A 17,416-nucleotide genomic window follows, 5' to 3' on the forward strand; every position below is an offset into this window, starting at 1 on the left:
TATTTGCACTATATGTATAACTGGATTGGAACATTAACCCCCTTTGCGTGATACTAGACACAGGCAGCCGAATCAAACTGAAGTAAGGTTAGCCATCTAGCTAGCTCTAGCTAATAACAGCTGGCCAACATATACTAGCTAGACAAATCATAAAACAGAGCAAACTACTTCGATATAGAGTTAGATATACTTAGATGTATAAACACTTGTATAAACACTGACTAGCAGTATTCCTCTCATGTTTAACTAATGTTAGGCTACTAGTGTTCGCTAGCTTAGCCAAATGATTGAAGTGATAGTAATATTTATTTATTATAAAAGTCACATATATCATACCGTAAATTATTATTTCGGTTTTCTAACGGCTGCCCTGTACTCAAGCGCATCAAGTGCATCAATGCATATAGCTCGCGTGATGGCGCCCTAGAGTAACTGAAAACGTCTATCAGAGCTACAGTAAGTCAACGTGAATTCACATTTTTATTTTCGATTCGTATTACGTTTGATTAGAAAATAGCTACTTCATCAAAAACATTGAAATAACAGCAAAAAAATAAAAAAATAAAAATTATGCAAATAAAAAAACGATACGTTATCCGAATTCTACAATGAAGTTTGCAGGAGTTTGATTCAAGATGAAATTGCTTTATGTCATTCATGTAAAAAAAACTAAAAAACTTTATAGATGCGTTGACAGAGTACAATAATGTGACAATCAAATTGCACATCCGGCAGAATGGCTGAGGTTGGCCCAGAGACGTCGTCGGCCAGCGAGAATCAGATGCTCTGCTCGAAAAAAAAAATTCCGTTAAAATTATCACGTCACTGTATTTTCAGTGAGTAGGACTACGTCACAGTGGAAAGTAAATTTTTCAATAAATACGGGGTTTTCACAATGGCCAGATCATAAACCTACCTACTTCACGGAGCTCGTTCGTCATTCCCAGTCGATTTTATAACCTTTTAACATTCTTTTAACATTAACTTTTAGCATTCTTGATAACGGCAAATTTGTTTGGTCTCTTCTGAAATTGTAAGTCTTAAGAAATATATTTTCCATGTAGAGCGAGTAAGCTCTGTTAAGTTTTGTTTTCATCTAGCTAGAATGCCATACGAAACCCCATTGCAAGAGCAGTGTTTGATGAATGTTTGGGGAAATGTGTCGGCTATAAGGGCTAAGGAAACTTCGTTTCTGACCATGTTTGTTTAATTTTATCTCAGGTCAATTCAGTCGCGGGGGTCGCTGTTATCATTATATCGCTTGTGGTGAGTTCTTTTTTACTTAAGGTAATATGTTGTTGCGCTAACAATGTTATTTTCCGGAGCGTTATTAGGCGACATCCAAAATGTACGTTAAATGTTAATTTGCTCAAGGAAATGTAGGGTAAATTAATCATACTACATATTGTGTCAAGTTACGTTTATGGAATACATATCATGTATGTACAATTAGCCTACTTATTTTCCTTTAGCGTCTTGTTGGCTACAACGCTGCCAAAAATGATATATATTTTTCACTTTGCCCTGTGTGCACTTAAAGGGACAATAGGTAAGATTTGTGTTAAAACATTGTTACAAGACCATTGTAAATCCCTCCCTATCATTGAAAATGCTCACTGACATGTTGTCTCTGCCTGTGTTTATAGTCCTTAAATTGTAGTTTCAAAATGTACTGGGCAGCTGTGCAATAATTCAAGCTCATTGGTTGAAAAATGGTTCTAATTGCCATAGCCAATGGCGTGGGGGCTTATTCAGATTGTTCGTGTGTAGCTGCCCAATTTGCACTCCAGACAATCTATGACACTGTGTGCTATTGCTTATCATCCAAGCGAAGACTACATATCTAGTTAGAACAATAGCAGTTTTATTGGTAGCAACAAGCAAATTAGCCATAGTTAGCTCAAATGAATTTACATAGTGTGATGCAGCACATTAAAGTCAACATTTCATAAAGTCACCTGTGCAGCGAACATTTTCTTGCTAGAACTATGTATTCTTGGCTTGGATAATAAGCAATAGTATACTGAGTTTCAGTGATTGCTTGTCTGGAGTACAATCAGAAAAAGCCCCCAGAATGCCATTAGCTGTGGCTGTTGGAACCATTTTTCAACCAATGAGCTTTAATTGCTGTACAGCTGTACAATGTTTTGATGCATTTGACAGCCTGACAAATGGACACTTTGAAACCTGAATTTAAACACAGGCAGAGGGTGAGTCTACATGTGAGTGAGCCTTTTTCAATGATAGGAAGAGATTTAAAATGGTCTTGTAACTATGTTTTAACACAAAAATCTTACCTATTGCACCTTTAATTGTCCTGTCTGTGATTCATTTTTCTTCAGTTCATTCTTCCCCGGGTTAAAAACAGGAAATGCCAAAATCTTTTTTAATTTTTCTTTATTTTAGACATTAACTACCACTTTACATGACTTAGCTAGCCTACTGCCTTTTAGAATGTGATGAAATTTAATGTTTAATTTCCATTTTAACATTGCTTTCGAAGTGAGCGAGACAAGGAACAATAAGAAGATTCAGAAACTTCCGCAGGATTGCCTGCAAGAACTCTGCCTCCGAAGTTGAAGACCTTCATGAGGTCAGATCGGTTGTAGTGGGCAGTTTGGCCAGCTGATTAACAATGATGCTAACACTGTGGCACTTGGCATCTCACAACTACACATTGTGATTTTTGTGGAATCAATGGGTAGACATATTCCTAGCTATTTTGTGCTGAATGTCCTCTTTTGAACAGGAATCGTCCAGCTGTCTTGTAGAGGAGGTAACTCAAAGCGACACTGCAACATCATCCAGGCCTTGTAGAAGGAACTTTCAGCCATGAGAAATAGTTGCCCAAAAGAAGCAGCAAAGGCTGAGGAAGGACTTAAGGAAGCAGAGCTGTCAGAGATGGCCTTAAGGAAACTGATGAGATTCATGCCAAAGAAGAGGAAGGACAAGGTGCTGGCTGCTATAGCCGTAAAGGTCGAGATGGGTGAGGAGAAGCTGACAGCCATGGAGCACATCTGTCAGGCTAAGGAGGATGAACTGGCTGCTGTAAGCGAGCAGTATGAGGCCGCAATGAACAATCTGACAGCCGAGATACAGCGTGGACAGGAGAGAGGACAGAGCCTGGTGACTATGACTATGAGATGCGGGAAGAAGGAGGAGGATCTGGCTGCCATGTCAGAGCTGTGTCAGGCCAAAGAAGACAAACTGACAGACTTGAACAAGCTGTACGAGGCTACGAGGGACAACCTGGAAGCAGAGAGGCAGCTTGGAGAGGAGAGAGGGAAACACCTGGAGACTGTGGTGCAGTTATGCAGGGACAAGGAGCAGCAGCTTGGAGAGGAGAGGGGGAAACGCCTGGAGACTATGACGCAGTTATGCAGGGACAAGGAGCAGGAGCTGGCTGCCATGACTTCAAAACATGAGAAAAGCGAAGAGAAGCTGGCAACCATGTCAGAGCTGTGTCACACCACGGAGAAGACATTGACAGACTTGACCAAGCTGTATGAGGCTACGAGTGCCAACCTGGCAGCAGAGAGGCAGCTTGTAGAGGAGAAAGAAGAAGACCTGGAAATTATGGTGCAGATATACAGGAACAAGAAGCAGCAGCTTGCTGCCATGACTGCAAAGGATAAGACAAACAAAGAGAAGCTGGCAACCATGTCAGAGCTGTGTCAGAACACGGAGGAGGCAATGACAGACTTGACCTACCGGTTTAAGGCTACAAAGGACAAACTGGCAGCAGAGAAACAGCGTGGACAGGAGAGTGGAAAATGCCTGGAGACTGTGTCTCAAATGTGCAGGGACAAGGAGGAGGAGCTGGCTGCCTTGACTTCAAAACATGAGAAAAGCGAAGAGAAGCTGGCGGCCATGTCAGAGCTGTGTCAGACAGAGGAAGACAAACTGACTGTCATGACCAAGCTGTACGAGGCTACAATGGACAATCTGACTGCCGAGAAACAGCATGGACAGGAGATAAGACAAAGCCTGGAGACTATGACGCAAATATGCGGGGACAAGGAGGAGAAGCTGGCGGCCATGTCAGAGCTGTGTCAGACCATGGAGATGACACTGACAGACTTGACCTGCCAGTACGAGGCTACAAGGGACAACCTGGCAGCTGAGAAGCAGCTTGGACAGGAGAGAGTGGAAAGTGTGTCACAAATATGCAGAGACAAGGAGGAGGAGCTGGCTGCCATGACTTTGAAGTTTGAGACCGGGGAGGTGAAGTTGGCGGCTATGTCAGAGCTGTGTCAGACCGAGGAAGACAAACTGACTGCCGTGACCAAGCTGTACGAGGCTACAATGGACAATCTGACTGCCGAGAAACAGCATGGACAGGAGATAAGACAAAGCCTGGAGACTATGACGCAAATATGCGGGGACAAGGAGGAGAAGCTGGCGGCCATGTCAGAGCGGTGTCAGACCACGGAGATAGCACTGACAGACTTGATCGACCAGTACGAGGCTACAAGGGACAACCTGGCAGTAGAAAAGCATTTTGGACAAGAGAGAGGAGAAATGCTGGAGACCATGATGCAGATATGCAGGAACATGGAGCAGGAGCTGGCTGCCAGGTCAGAGCTGTGTCAGACCGAGGAAGACAAACTGACTGCCATCACCGAGCTATACGAGGCTGCAAGGGACAACCTGGCAGCAGAGAAACAGCGTGGACAGGAGAGAGGAAAATGCCTGGAGACTGTGTCTCAAATGTGCAGGGACAAGGAGGAGGAGCTAGCTGCCTTGACTTCAAAACATGAGAAAAGCGAAGAGAAGCTGGCGGTCATGTCAGAGCTGTGTCAGACCATGGAGATGACACTGACAGACTTGACCTGCCAGTACGAGGCTACAAGGGACAACCTGGCAGCTGATAAGCAGCTTGGACAGGAGAGAGTGGAAAGTGTGTCACAAATATGCAGAGACAAGGAGGAGGAGCTGGCTGCCATGACTTTGAAGTTTGAGACCGGGGAGGTGAAGTTGGCGGCTATGTCAGAGCTGTGTCAGACCGAGGAAGACAAACTGACTGCCATGACCAAGCTGTACGAGGCTACAATGGACAATCTGACTGCCGAGAAACAGCGTGGACAGGAGAGAGAGAACCACCTGGAGACTATGACGCGGTTGTGCAGGAAGAAGGAGGAGGAGCTGGCTGCCATGACTTTGAAGCAAGAGACAAGCGAAGAGAAGCTGCAAGCCATGTTAGACCTGTTCCAGACCGTTCAGAAGAAGCAGACATATTTGACCTCCCTGTATGATGCTAAAAAGGAAAAACTGGAGGCCCCGGCATGGCTTGCTCAGCAGAATATGACCAGTCTGAAGGCCGTGATGCAGCTCTTTCAGGACAAGGAGCAGGAGCTGGCTGCCATGACTTTGAAGCAAGAGACAAGCAAAGAGAAGCTGCCGGCCAAGTCAGAGCTGTTCCAGACCAAGGAAGAAACACTGACTGGTATGAATAAGCTGTACGAGGCTACAACGGACAATCTGGCAGCCGAGAAGCAGCTTGGACTTGTGCATGACACAAGCGAAGAGAAGCTGCAAGCCATGTCAGACCTGTTCCAGACCGTGCAGAAGAAACGGACAGATTTTACCTCCCTGTATGAATCTAAAAAGGACAAAGCTGCTCAGCAGAATATGATCAGTCTGAAGGCCGTGATGCAGCTCTTTCAGGACAAGGAGCAGGAGCTGGCTGCCATGACTCTGAAGCAAGAGACAAGCAAAGAGACGCTGCCAGCCATGTCAGACCTGTGGCAGAACATGACAGACTTGACCAACCTGTACGAGGCTACAAGGGACAACCTGGCAGCCGAGAAGCAAATTCTGTGATGCAGTTCTGCGATCTGCTGGCTACTGTGCATGGGACAAGTGAAGAGGGGAAATTCTTCAGCTGAGGTGGGGGGGGGGGGGGCCGGAGTGGGGGGGGGGGGGAGTCAGGTGAGGTAGACTGTCGAACGGGGAAGGGGGGGGGGGGATTGGGGGCAGGGGAAGCTGGTCTGCTTATTCTTTGCATTTACATGCACTAAATAGCCGCTAGTAACAGCAGTAACAAAACAATTACTTTAATAACTTGTGTTATTAACACAAGTTATGCTGGTATTTCATGGAGTTACAATTATTAATTTACTTTCCAATGCCATGTTATTTTAAAATGGCTGTTTGTCGGATTTCTTGTTTTTTATTTTTCTGTTTAATCAATTTTCAATGCTGCTTCCTTCTACATGCGAGCTGCTGCACGCTGCCAGTCTAAACCAGGTATGTGTCAGGAGGTCAGTCCATAGTGCGGCACAGAGTGTGGGGAGTGTGGAGCACGGGTGGGGGTACCTAGCAGTGTGTGGTGTAGGGCGGCCTGTAGCGTAGTGGTTAAGGTAAATGACTGGGACACGCAAGGTCAGTGGTTCTAATCCCGGTCTAGCCACAATAAGATCCGCACAGCCGTTGGGCCCTTGAGCAAAGCCCTTAACCCTGCATTGCTCCAGGGGAGGATTGTCTCCTGCTTAGTCTAATCAACTGTACGTCGCTCTGGATAAGAGCGTCTGCCAAATGCCAATAATGTAATGTAATGTAATGTGTGGACCACGGGTGGGGGTACCTAGCAGTGTGTGGTGTAGTGGGTCGCGGTGCAGTGCGGACACTTAAACCCACTACACCCCACACTGGTAAGTACCCTGGGGGGATGGTGGGGGTACCTCGCAGTGTGTGGTGTAGTGGGTCACGGTGCAGTGCGAACACTTAAACCCACTACACCCCACACTGGTAAGTGCCCTCTCCCCCACCCCCCCGTGCTCCACACTCACTCCACTCTGTGCTCACTCTCGGACCCTCTCCTGAGCCTGCCCACACGGCACAGGCCAGCCCAGACTCAAGCACCCCAGAGGTATCAACACGCCAGGGACAGGGGGGTCCACACACACACAGACACACACACACTCTCACACATGCACATAAAAACAATCTAAGGGTGGGACACGGCCACAGGTGCCGGAACATCTTCGTGTCCCATATTAGAAAGAGCGGGACACGAGACACCTTCACACTTGCTTTTAGGAACAGAGAAAGTGAAGACAATTATGGAGCCAGAAACCAGAGATTACTTCTTCAAAGCCCAGGGGAACAATAACTATCAACACAGTGCAATCCATCACATCTGCCCAGTGTTACTTAGGGCAGTTTACCATTGGCCATTTCTTACAGAGCTTTAATAGGTTATTAATGCATGCATTTCACCTATTCATTTATGCTTAACTGTTACCGCCAGTGAACCATTGGCTGTCTCTCCTTTCAGAGCACACTAACCGTCTTCAAAATGCAGGATCTTCATTCCTCTTGTTGTCTCCAGGCCGTGGTCCAAGAGCTGCAGATGGCCCTGAAAGATCAGCCAATGGCAGCAGGCAGCCTGCGGAAGACGCGAGTATAGAAGCCAGTCAGGTCTACCTACTGTGGTTGTGGTTTTATGCTGTGCTTGTGTCTTATTTCCAGGTTCGCTGAGGCTGTTTTTCAAAAGGTTGCTGTCAAGAGACCTCCAGGCTTCACATCAAGCTCTGGTTTCACCACAAAGCAGGAGGCCCTCCGTGGGAAAAGTTAGTTCTGCAACCTTTCGGTCACACTATCTGCTACTAGCACACCTCACAATATACAGTAATAGCTATTTAAGATACATCAATGCACAAGTACAATTTTGTAAAAGGAATCTGCCGTTTTCTTATGTAGCAGAATGCAAGCAAATGTTCTTGCAATGTTTCTCTCCTGTTGAAGGAAAGGATCGGGAGCTGAAGCTGATGGAGTCCCAGAAGCAGGGCGGCCATCAGCAGCTGTAAGTGGCAAACAAGATGCCCTGTACATGGAAATGCCAGTTCTGACAGTGCCAGACAGGACATTGATTTGACTGTTCTTTTAAAAATGCCAGTAACTAACTATCGTTATGTCTAGCGATGTCATTTATATATAAATGACATCAGTGAAGTATGAGACAAGGGGATATTTGTATATGCCGCTTTTATCCAAAGCGCTGTACAATTGATGCTTCTCATTCACCTATTCATACTCACAGTCACACATACCAACGGCGATTTGCTGCCATGCAAGGCACCAACTAGCTTGTCATGAGCATTAAGGCGTTAGGTGTCTTGCCCAGGGACACTTTGGCACACCTAGGGTGGGATCAAATCTGCAACCCTTCGACTGCCAGACGACTGCTCTTATCACCTAAGCCAATTAAATGACTATGGTAATTTAAAAATACTGAATCCTCATACACATGGGTATGGTTTCACAAACTGCTCGCTGTCTCTCCCCAGATGGCCAGCAGGAGACTGGAAGAATTCAGCGTAGAGCAATTCAGGCAACGAGAGTTGGGGCACCACTTCCGGTTGTTCAGGAGGCTCCATTGCTTCCTCCCGATGCTGTTCCTCCAGGGGGAGAGCTGGATCATGTACAGGACCCCGGGCTGGGACCCACACCTCCTCATCTGGGGGCTCCCTCCGGGCGTCGCTCACCGGACAGGCACACAGGTGGGTCCACTCCTCCTGACCTCCTTCGGGCCGGAACACATACAGCGGCCGCTCCGGCTGCAGCTGGCGGACAACAACAAACTGACAGGGAGACCACCTCAGGGCCAGCTTACCTCGCTCCCGGCGCCTGAAGTTCCACACAAGCACCCGGTCCCCCAGCAATAATGGCAAGATCTTAAGCTGCTGTGAAAGCCGTTGCTATAAGCCTGGAGCAGAGTAGGCAGGCGCTCCAGCCACCGGCCCTGTTCGCCCTCCTGGGATCAAACCTGCAACCCTTCGACTGCCAGACGACTGCTCTTACCACCTAAGCCAATTAAATGACTCATTTAAAAATACTGAATCCTTTGGTGGGAAAAATATGTTTAATTGTGTTCAGCTTCAGGTTTATTTGGGGATTGAGTAGTTTTTGGAATGATAATGATGGATGAATGATGAATGTGTGTTTTGCTCTCCCTGATTTTGTTGCAGGACTATACCTCAGCAAAACAGAGAGCACAGGAGGGAAGAAAGACCCCGATGGGTGAAGGCATTTGGGAATAACCGCCCCAACCAATGGATTACTGATGGACAGGGGAACAACTATCGCTGCAGCCAGGCGCAGGTGAGGAAGCTCTGCCAACATTCATACTCTGCACTAATACCAAGTGCTGATGGTAACAGAATATAGGGAGGTAAAGCAGATAATTTTGTGTTTGTAGAACGCAAATACAGAATGCAAACGGCACACTCTTGTCCAGCGCTAATGCAGAGGTGCAGTACAATGTGCTAAATCAGAGCTAATACTGTATTATTCCTTGTGTACATTCATACACATGGGTATGGTTTCACAAACTGCTCCCTGTCTCTCCCCAGATGGCCAGCAGGAGACTGTGGACGAATACAGCATCGAGCAGGCTCCATTGCTTCCTCCCGATGCTGTTCCTCCAGGGGAAGAGCTGGCTCATGTACAGGACCCCGGTCCGGGACCCACACCTCCTCATCTGGGGGCTCCCTCCGGGCGTAGCTCACCGGACAGGCACACAGGTGGGTCCACTCCTCCTGACCTCCTTCGGGCCGGAACACATACAGCGGCCGCTCCGGCTGCAGCTGGCGGACAAGAACAAACTGACAGGGAGACCACCTCAGGGCCAGCTTACCTCGCTCCCGGCGCCTGAAGTTCCACACAAGCACCCGGTCCCCCAGCAATAATGGCAAGATCTTAAGCTGCTGTGAAAGCCGTTGTTATAAGCCTGGAGCAGAGTGGGCAGGCGCTCCAGCCACCGGCCCTGTTCGCCCTCCTGGAGAGACCCCAGGAGAGACAGCAGGGTTTGATTAAACCGCTCACAGGCTCACAGGCCCAAGGCCTGATGGTACCACTGCCAGACGCTACGTGCCACCCACAGTGGCCCATCTACCAGGGGATCTTCCAACAGGCAGTACAGGATCTTACTTGCACTGTGGGTGGCACGTAGCGTCTGGCAGTGGTACCATCAGGCCTTGGGCCACCTGGGAGCCAACAAGGTGGAGGTTATCCTGCGTTGGCGGTTCTACTGGCTGGGTTTGGGGAACGATGTCAGGCAGTGGAGGCCGAGCCGGAGGTACAGCCCCCCCTGGCCCCCCTCTCCACCTCCACTGGAGGTGGTGGCCATGGACCAGATTGGTGCAGCACTGGGGGTGCCCCAAACGGCTCCTCTCAGACCGAGGGGCAGCCTTGGTGGCGTCATTCTGTGAGCTCTTTGGGTGCACTAAGATCCGCACTATCCCCTACCACCAGCAGGGCAATGGGGCCTGCTAGCAGTTCAACCAAACTCCCCAGGAGGGCAAACAGGGTTAGGGTTAGGGTTACTGGTGGCCGGAGCTCTGCCCCAGGCTTATAACAAAAGCATTCATAGTAGCAGTAGCTTTGCTGGGGGACCGGGTGCTGGTGTGGAACAAGGTAAGCTGGCCCCGAGGTGGTCTCCCTGCTCGTTCAGCTGCTGCCGGTGTATGTGTTCAGGTCTGAAGGAGGTCGGGAGGAGTGGACCCTACACTGCGTGCCTGTCCGGTGGGCAATACCTGGAAGGAGCCCCCAGACGAGGAGGAAGCCAAACGGGAACTGGACCGCTGACGTGGGCCCTGGGATGGAACCCGGTGTGGGTCCTGTACATGAGCCAGCGTTTCCCCAAGAGGAACAGTGTCAGGAGCAGCCGGAAGTGGCAGGAATGAGGAGCAGTTTTGGGACACAGAGACGGTCCAGCAGCTGTGGCACGGGCCGAGTCGCATCCCACCCTTAGATTTGTTTGTGTGCGTGTGCCTGTGTGTGAGTGTGTGTGCCTCTGTGTATGAGGGTGTGAACCCCCCCTCTCCCCGGTGTGTTGATCCCCATGTGGCCTAGGGTTATTCAGTGGGTGGGGCCACCACACAAGCAGGGGGGTGATGGAGATGGGAGAGGGGGTTAGAGCGGGGCGGCTGCCCCGTCATGAGCGGTTTTAAAAATTGTATTAAAGACTCTGCTTACCTTATCCCTGTTCTGGTTGTTTGTGGTGGGTGGATTCCGGTACCTGTGGTAGCGGGGTAGCAGGGGAAGCTTTTGCAACTCCTGACCCTCCGACATATGCTCACTACAGACTGCTAGTCTAAACCGTGTATGCTCACTACAGACTGCTAGCCTAATCCATGTATGCTGACTACAGACTGCTCGTCTAAAGCATGTATGCTGACTACAGACTGCTAGTCTAAACCATGTTTGCTCACTACAGACTGCTAGCCTAAACCGTGTATGCTCACTACAGACTGCTAGTCCAAAACCCCTCCACCAATGCTCGTCCCTCATGTTTATCAGACTATCGTATATGGGCAGCACGGTGGTCCATATACGGTGGTGTGGATAGCACTGTCAGCTCACAGCAAGAACGTCCCGGATTAAAATCTGAACAAATTTTCGCTGATTCTGCCCAACAATGTTTTTTCAACAATGGTGCTAAACTCCACACTGCTATTATTTTGAACACGCTGTCGAGGACCCGGCCCTAGGCCCCCCTGATGAGAGATTGACGGGGGATGGGTTAGAAAGGAATGCATTGTTAACCCCTCGCACACGCCATCGAGGTGGTAGTAAGAACGCCCGTAAGAAGAAAAATATGTGGTTCAGAGAATGAGCAGCCATACTTGTCAGTAGAGGAGTCTGAAGTCGGGGGACTTAGATTTAGGGTTTTAAGGAGCAAGGTTAAAGTTCTGACTGAGAATACCCCAACCCTACAGGGGAGGGGCACAATGCCTGGCTAAAGAAAAACAAAAATAAGGAAAACGGAAGGGATGTCAATACCGAAAGAAAATTAATGATTAATGGCGGATGATTTACACTCAGCTATTGGCTGGATGTCCTTTGTAGATCCCTTAAGGCGCCACAAAAAGGGGCACCTGAAGAGGGTGTTGAGATGGTGGCAGGCTTTAACGTCTGGCATGCATGAGATCAAAGTTTGGAGGAAGTCAAGGGGAGATTATGAAACTGACACAGACACCAGTGATGAATAGGTTCATTAAAAACAACATAAGGGCTAGTGTTTTTCCACTCGTATATTAAGATGGTGGAAATTCCCAAACCAGAGGGGCCCATGAAATAAAATATTGGGGACAGTTCTTTTGAGGTATGAGAAAATGACAATTGGAAAAACAGAAATAATTAATATGGTCATTAAAAAACAGGTTATATAAGAGATAAATGTCTTCCCGCTTGACATAATGGGGGCATTTCTTATCAAAAAAGGTACACTTTTGTATGCAAAAAAGATATATAAGGAATAAGCTTTTAGACCTTAGAGCAGGATCTTAGAATTTTGCCTCACAAGATATCTACGAGCTGTTGAAGAGAGAGCAACACAAGACAGCTGTAGTCAAGCTGGAGTGGCGCGCTCCCTCTGCGCGCCACTCCAGGATATGGATATGGAGAGAGGAGTGACGTACGCGGTGCGGACTCAGCCCAAGAGTTGTGACAGCAGGACTGATGTCGAAGAGGTGTTCACGCGCATCCCTCATCATACAGAAAAGCTGGTGAAAGAGTTAAAGGGCTTTTACAACATGCTTGGAGCCGTGAACTGCACCTGGAGGCCAACAGACGGGACGCGGGGTTCCTCCACGCTACAGAACACCTTCCTGCTGGACCCACGCAAGAACCTGAAGCCTCCCCCCCCTAACCTCAGTGTCAGTGAGGAGAGGCATATGCTGCGGCTGCACTGCAAAACCCCCGACGTGTTCGAAGAAATACCAGTGCACATCCCAGACAACAGGCAGGAGAAGTACGAAGTGCAAAGTCACGTCTTTCGAAAGTCTGGGTCCTGATCCTGCCCCAGATTCCCAAACCAATGCAGCTGTTCAAAGAGCTCATCAACAGCAAGGAGGAGGGATCAAATCCCGCAGAAAACGAGATGGCTATATTTAGGGCATGAGTGGTAATTATAATCTATATTACTTGTAGAAGTAGGAAAAGTAATACATAGAAGTAATACATTATAAGTTTCCTTTAATTTTTATGTCTTTTATTTTTTAGAAAGATACTATATACGATATAAATAAGTAGTAGACTTTAGGGGTGTTCGTACCCATTGTATTAATGGAAGTTCAGTAGCTTTTATCTCCGTGAAGGGGGAGCCATAAGATAAGGTAAAGGCCAAAGAGGAGGATGGATATTGGAGGGGTGTACCTTGATTTTTAAACATCTTGGTGGAAAGGTAATTTAGAAAGAGCTAAGAGGGGTATATGTAACTTGCATGTGATTAGCAAACTGCAAAAGATGATATGTACACTGTAATCTGTATAACTCTATTCTTTTGATTGATTATAATAAAGTATATCTTACTATAATCATATGTGATAAAGAGTCTTTAGAGGAATACATTGAATACAGGACATCGATTACCAGATTTGCATCACACCCTTCACTTCAAGACTGGGCTGGAAGTTCAGTAGAACTTACCAGGGCTCCAGGACGTTCGGAGTACTTGAGTTCGTCCCCGAGATACCTCATTGTGAGGTACTGCTCGTGGGAACGTGAGGTCTGAGCTCGGCAAGGGGTCCGTGGCTCACGACAACGCCCCTTTGCAAATTGTTGTGTGATTTCAGTCTTTGACAGCCAAGAGCTAATAAACCCTACAACTACTTCTAGATATAACAGCCTCTCCATTAGCAGCCAAAGAACTGCCAGTACTGTTATTAATCCCTCTGTGCTGAATTAAATGAATTAATAATCGACCGTATTAATCAAATTAAGCCTATAGTGTGCTGGCCGAACCATAATGCCCCTAATTAGATTAGAGATTCCTAACCTCAGGTGTGTGCTGTGGGCCTAATGGAAAAAAGGAAAAACAAGATGGCACAGGACACATCCACCATTTCCACAGGTGACTCACCTGCTTGGCGCTTTCGCACATAGTTTTATTTATTAGGTTTCATGGATATAAAGGAAACAAAAGAAAACCCAATAGGGTGTTAAGTCATTGTCCTACTACGTGCGGCCACTTCCCCGAGTCACTGACCGGTACCTAGGAACGACGTGCGGCAAGCATCAACTTTTTTCCCCGAAGCAGTAGGTCTGACTGTTACCATAACCCAATTTCAGTTTGCGGTCACCCTCCCTTCCACCAATTAGGAGCCCAACCTACATCACCTGTGGAACAGAGGTCTGTCCCGCTGCCTGACGTCACAGCAGCAAGTGCCAAAACTAAACGAAAACGAGGAGCGTCAGTGTGTGTAATTCCTTGTTGTGACAAAGTTCATTATCAGAATACAAGTTTGTGATACACATTTCCATGTTTTATTTCTACAGCATGTCAAAGGTGTTTCCATATTGTCTCTTTCATTTACAATATGATCAAACAATATCAGCCTTTGGACAAGATTCGTTTTTCTTGTCAGTACTAAAAGAACAAGACACTCAATAGCACTGGCTTGCTATGAAAGGAAAGCAGGAAAGTGCACTGCACTACGCTCCATGCCTGTTCCTTCTGTGTCTCATGACTGCGTTATGTGTCCGCCCTCGCCTTCTGTAGTCTGTCCATTCATTATTTCACTCATTCATTTCACCTGTGCCTTGTTTACCTGTTCCTCACACTCACACCTGCCATGTCAGTCCAATCTCCTGTCCCAGCGCTCCCTGATTTTCCACCTCCACCCTCAGTCAGCAAGCAAGGGGGTTCTGATGGGCGCCTCCTTGAACTCCACCCCTTCGATTTCAGTTTCCTGGAAGGGAACCCAACAGCTTGTGAGGGTTCTTATGGACTCGGGCGCTGACGCCAGTTTCATGTGCTCTACCCTGGTCAACCAACTCAAGATTCCCACATCACTTCTGACCACGGCCCTCCAGACCAACGCCCTCAATGGCACCCCTCTGGCGGAAGTCAAACAACATCACCTCTCCTGTGGGGACCCTGGTCTCGGGTAAGCACCGAGAGGAGCTGTCCTTCTACGCCACAAAGTCTCCTGATGTCCTCATGGTGTTGGGCCGGCCCTGTCGCCTTATATTCCTGTGGTGTTGGGCCAGCCCTGTCGCCTTATATTCCTGTGGTGTTGGGCCGGCCCTGGCGTCGGCAGCACAACCAGCAGGTGGACTGGGTCCGAGGGACGATCGCTGGCTGGACTGTGCAGTCTCGTTTCCTGTCTTCACTCCATTTCTTCACTTCATTTATTATTATGCCCTTGTTTGACATGGAAATATTGTCAATTAATCTTTAGCTAAATGCTTCTTTGTGCTGGGGTGGAAGTTTGTCGCTTGACTGACGTTACAAATGGACATGCAAAAAATGTAGTCAGCTTTTTTTGTCTTCAAACTACTGCAAGTAGATCCAGTAATTACATAAATACAGTGTGACTGACATTACAACTTGTCCACTTACAATAAGCAGCCAACACTTTGCATATCGCTGTTTGCAGCAAGTTAAGTATAAGAGTTCTAAATGGCATGGAACCAGTAATATTGCTTAAATTGCAAACAATATTATTCCAAACATTCATTTTCATCTTACAGCCACTGCAGCCATTACCATCAGACATCGGACACTGAGGAAACGAATCCATTGCAATTAATAACAGAAACACCACTTTTAATTACTTCAAATAAATTGCGTCACTCACCTGACAAAACATTTCAACACCAGCCCTGTCAGCTCAAATTGTTTACCTGGGGTTTTGCTTGCTATGGATAAGTTACTCATAACCTCTCATAATTATCAATGGCACAAAAAAAATCATGATGAAAGGCTATGAAATAAAATGAATTGTTTTTCAAATAAATAAATGCTGTTTTTTTGTGACTGACCTTACATGACTAGAGCCATCATTGGGGCCATATACTGGAAAAATTTATTGAAATTTTCTCTTGACAGATGTAATTATGATAAAGTAATCAATTTACTGTAATCTCAAAGAAAACTTCACACTGAAGGCCAGTTTGTGTGTCGCTAAGGACCTTAGAAATATATAGGCAAATCCATTGTTTGTGATGACGTTTAAGTGGCACTTATGTGTGGGAGCCACATGGAAAATACAAGAGGCCTCTATGTTCTCCTTTTGATGGATTTGCCCAAATGTATTCAGTGTACAGCAAAAAACAATGGATTTGGCTTTGCGGTTCCAATACTTCTGGATGGGACTGAAAGAAACATTCTTACATGCATCATATGTATCAAAATGGCTTGAACCGCAGTATGTGTGCAATCTATTCGAGTCATCACAAGATGAACTTAACATAACAAATGTCATCACACTAACTAAGGATTGCGTCGTCACAATTGTATGTCATAGTTTATGAATGGACATGACACTTCATGACAGGTGTCAAAGTGTCAAAGTGTTACCAACTATTCTTTTGATATCTTGCCTGAGGAGTGAGTTCTTTTCCATGGTGATGAGCTGAGCAAGGACTCCAAAATATATGTAATATAAAACAAAGAAAAATGAAAGGTGGAAGATGGAAGATGAACAAGGAAGTACTGTCAGTCTGACACTAAATATAAATTATCCTTTAAAAGTGCTTTTTATGAAGAGCTTCACTGTTATCTTTATTAGGATTATGATATAAAAGCTTTGTATTTTTGCTTTTTGCAATCTATTAGCATTCAAAATTGGGCCTTTAACACTCTTGGAGAGACATTTTGATATTTTATAATCTGTAGTTATAGATTTATAGGTCACCAGTTCTTAAACAGCCCAAAGTGTCCCTTCTTTTACAAAAGGGAGATAACCGCTCAGAATGTCAGCCTATGTGCTCTGCCCCATCCTACTGTGTCATGTGGCTGTATATTAATAAAAACATTGTATACCCACCAGCATGTTCCGGCAAAACATTTGCAGTACGTACTTTAGAATTTTGGTCATTGCATTTCTGGTGCGATAAAAACCTGTTTTAAAGTTTAAAGGTGAAATAAATGAGTAAACAAATGAGTGAAGGGTGAAGGAGGAGGACAGGAGAATACAGGGCTATATAAGGCCATGGGACAAATTAAATAATAACTGGGCACAGATGTAGAGAGCATACAGGTATGTCTTATGGTGATAGTATTACACCAGGTTGTGGCCATAGAACCTTTTGGTTCGTTTAGTGAGCAAGTTCATAATTATTTAATCAGGATTCATACTATACTGTATGAATACTATGTTTTAAGTGGTGATAGCCACTTTGACAAAATACTATATACTTGGAGTCTATTAACTAATTTTCTCTTTGTCTGGTGAATTATTTTATTTTCATTACAACTGCAATGAAATACCCATTACTGAGAACTGTAGTCACATGAGCGAGCAATATTGGCTCTGTAAATGTTCAGCTTCCACACTTCCATGGTTTTGCCATTTCTTGTAATATTTTAGTCTTTTTTTCTCTTTTATCTTTCAGTGATCAGAGGAGTAAAAAGGTAAAGGACAGAAATAAGTCAGAGGTTAAGGACTGAGAATAGAGGGAGAGG

Source organism: Conger conger, chromosome 14, assembly GCF_963514075.1.
Source record: "Conger conger chromosome 14, fConCon1.1, whole genome shotgun sequence".
Taxonomy (NCBI): domain Eukaryota; kingdom Metazoa; phylum Chordata; class Actinopteri; order Anguilliformes; family Congridae; genus Conger; species Conger conger.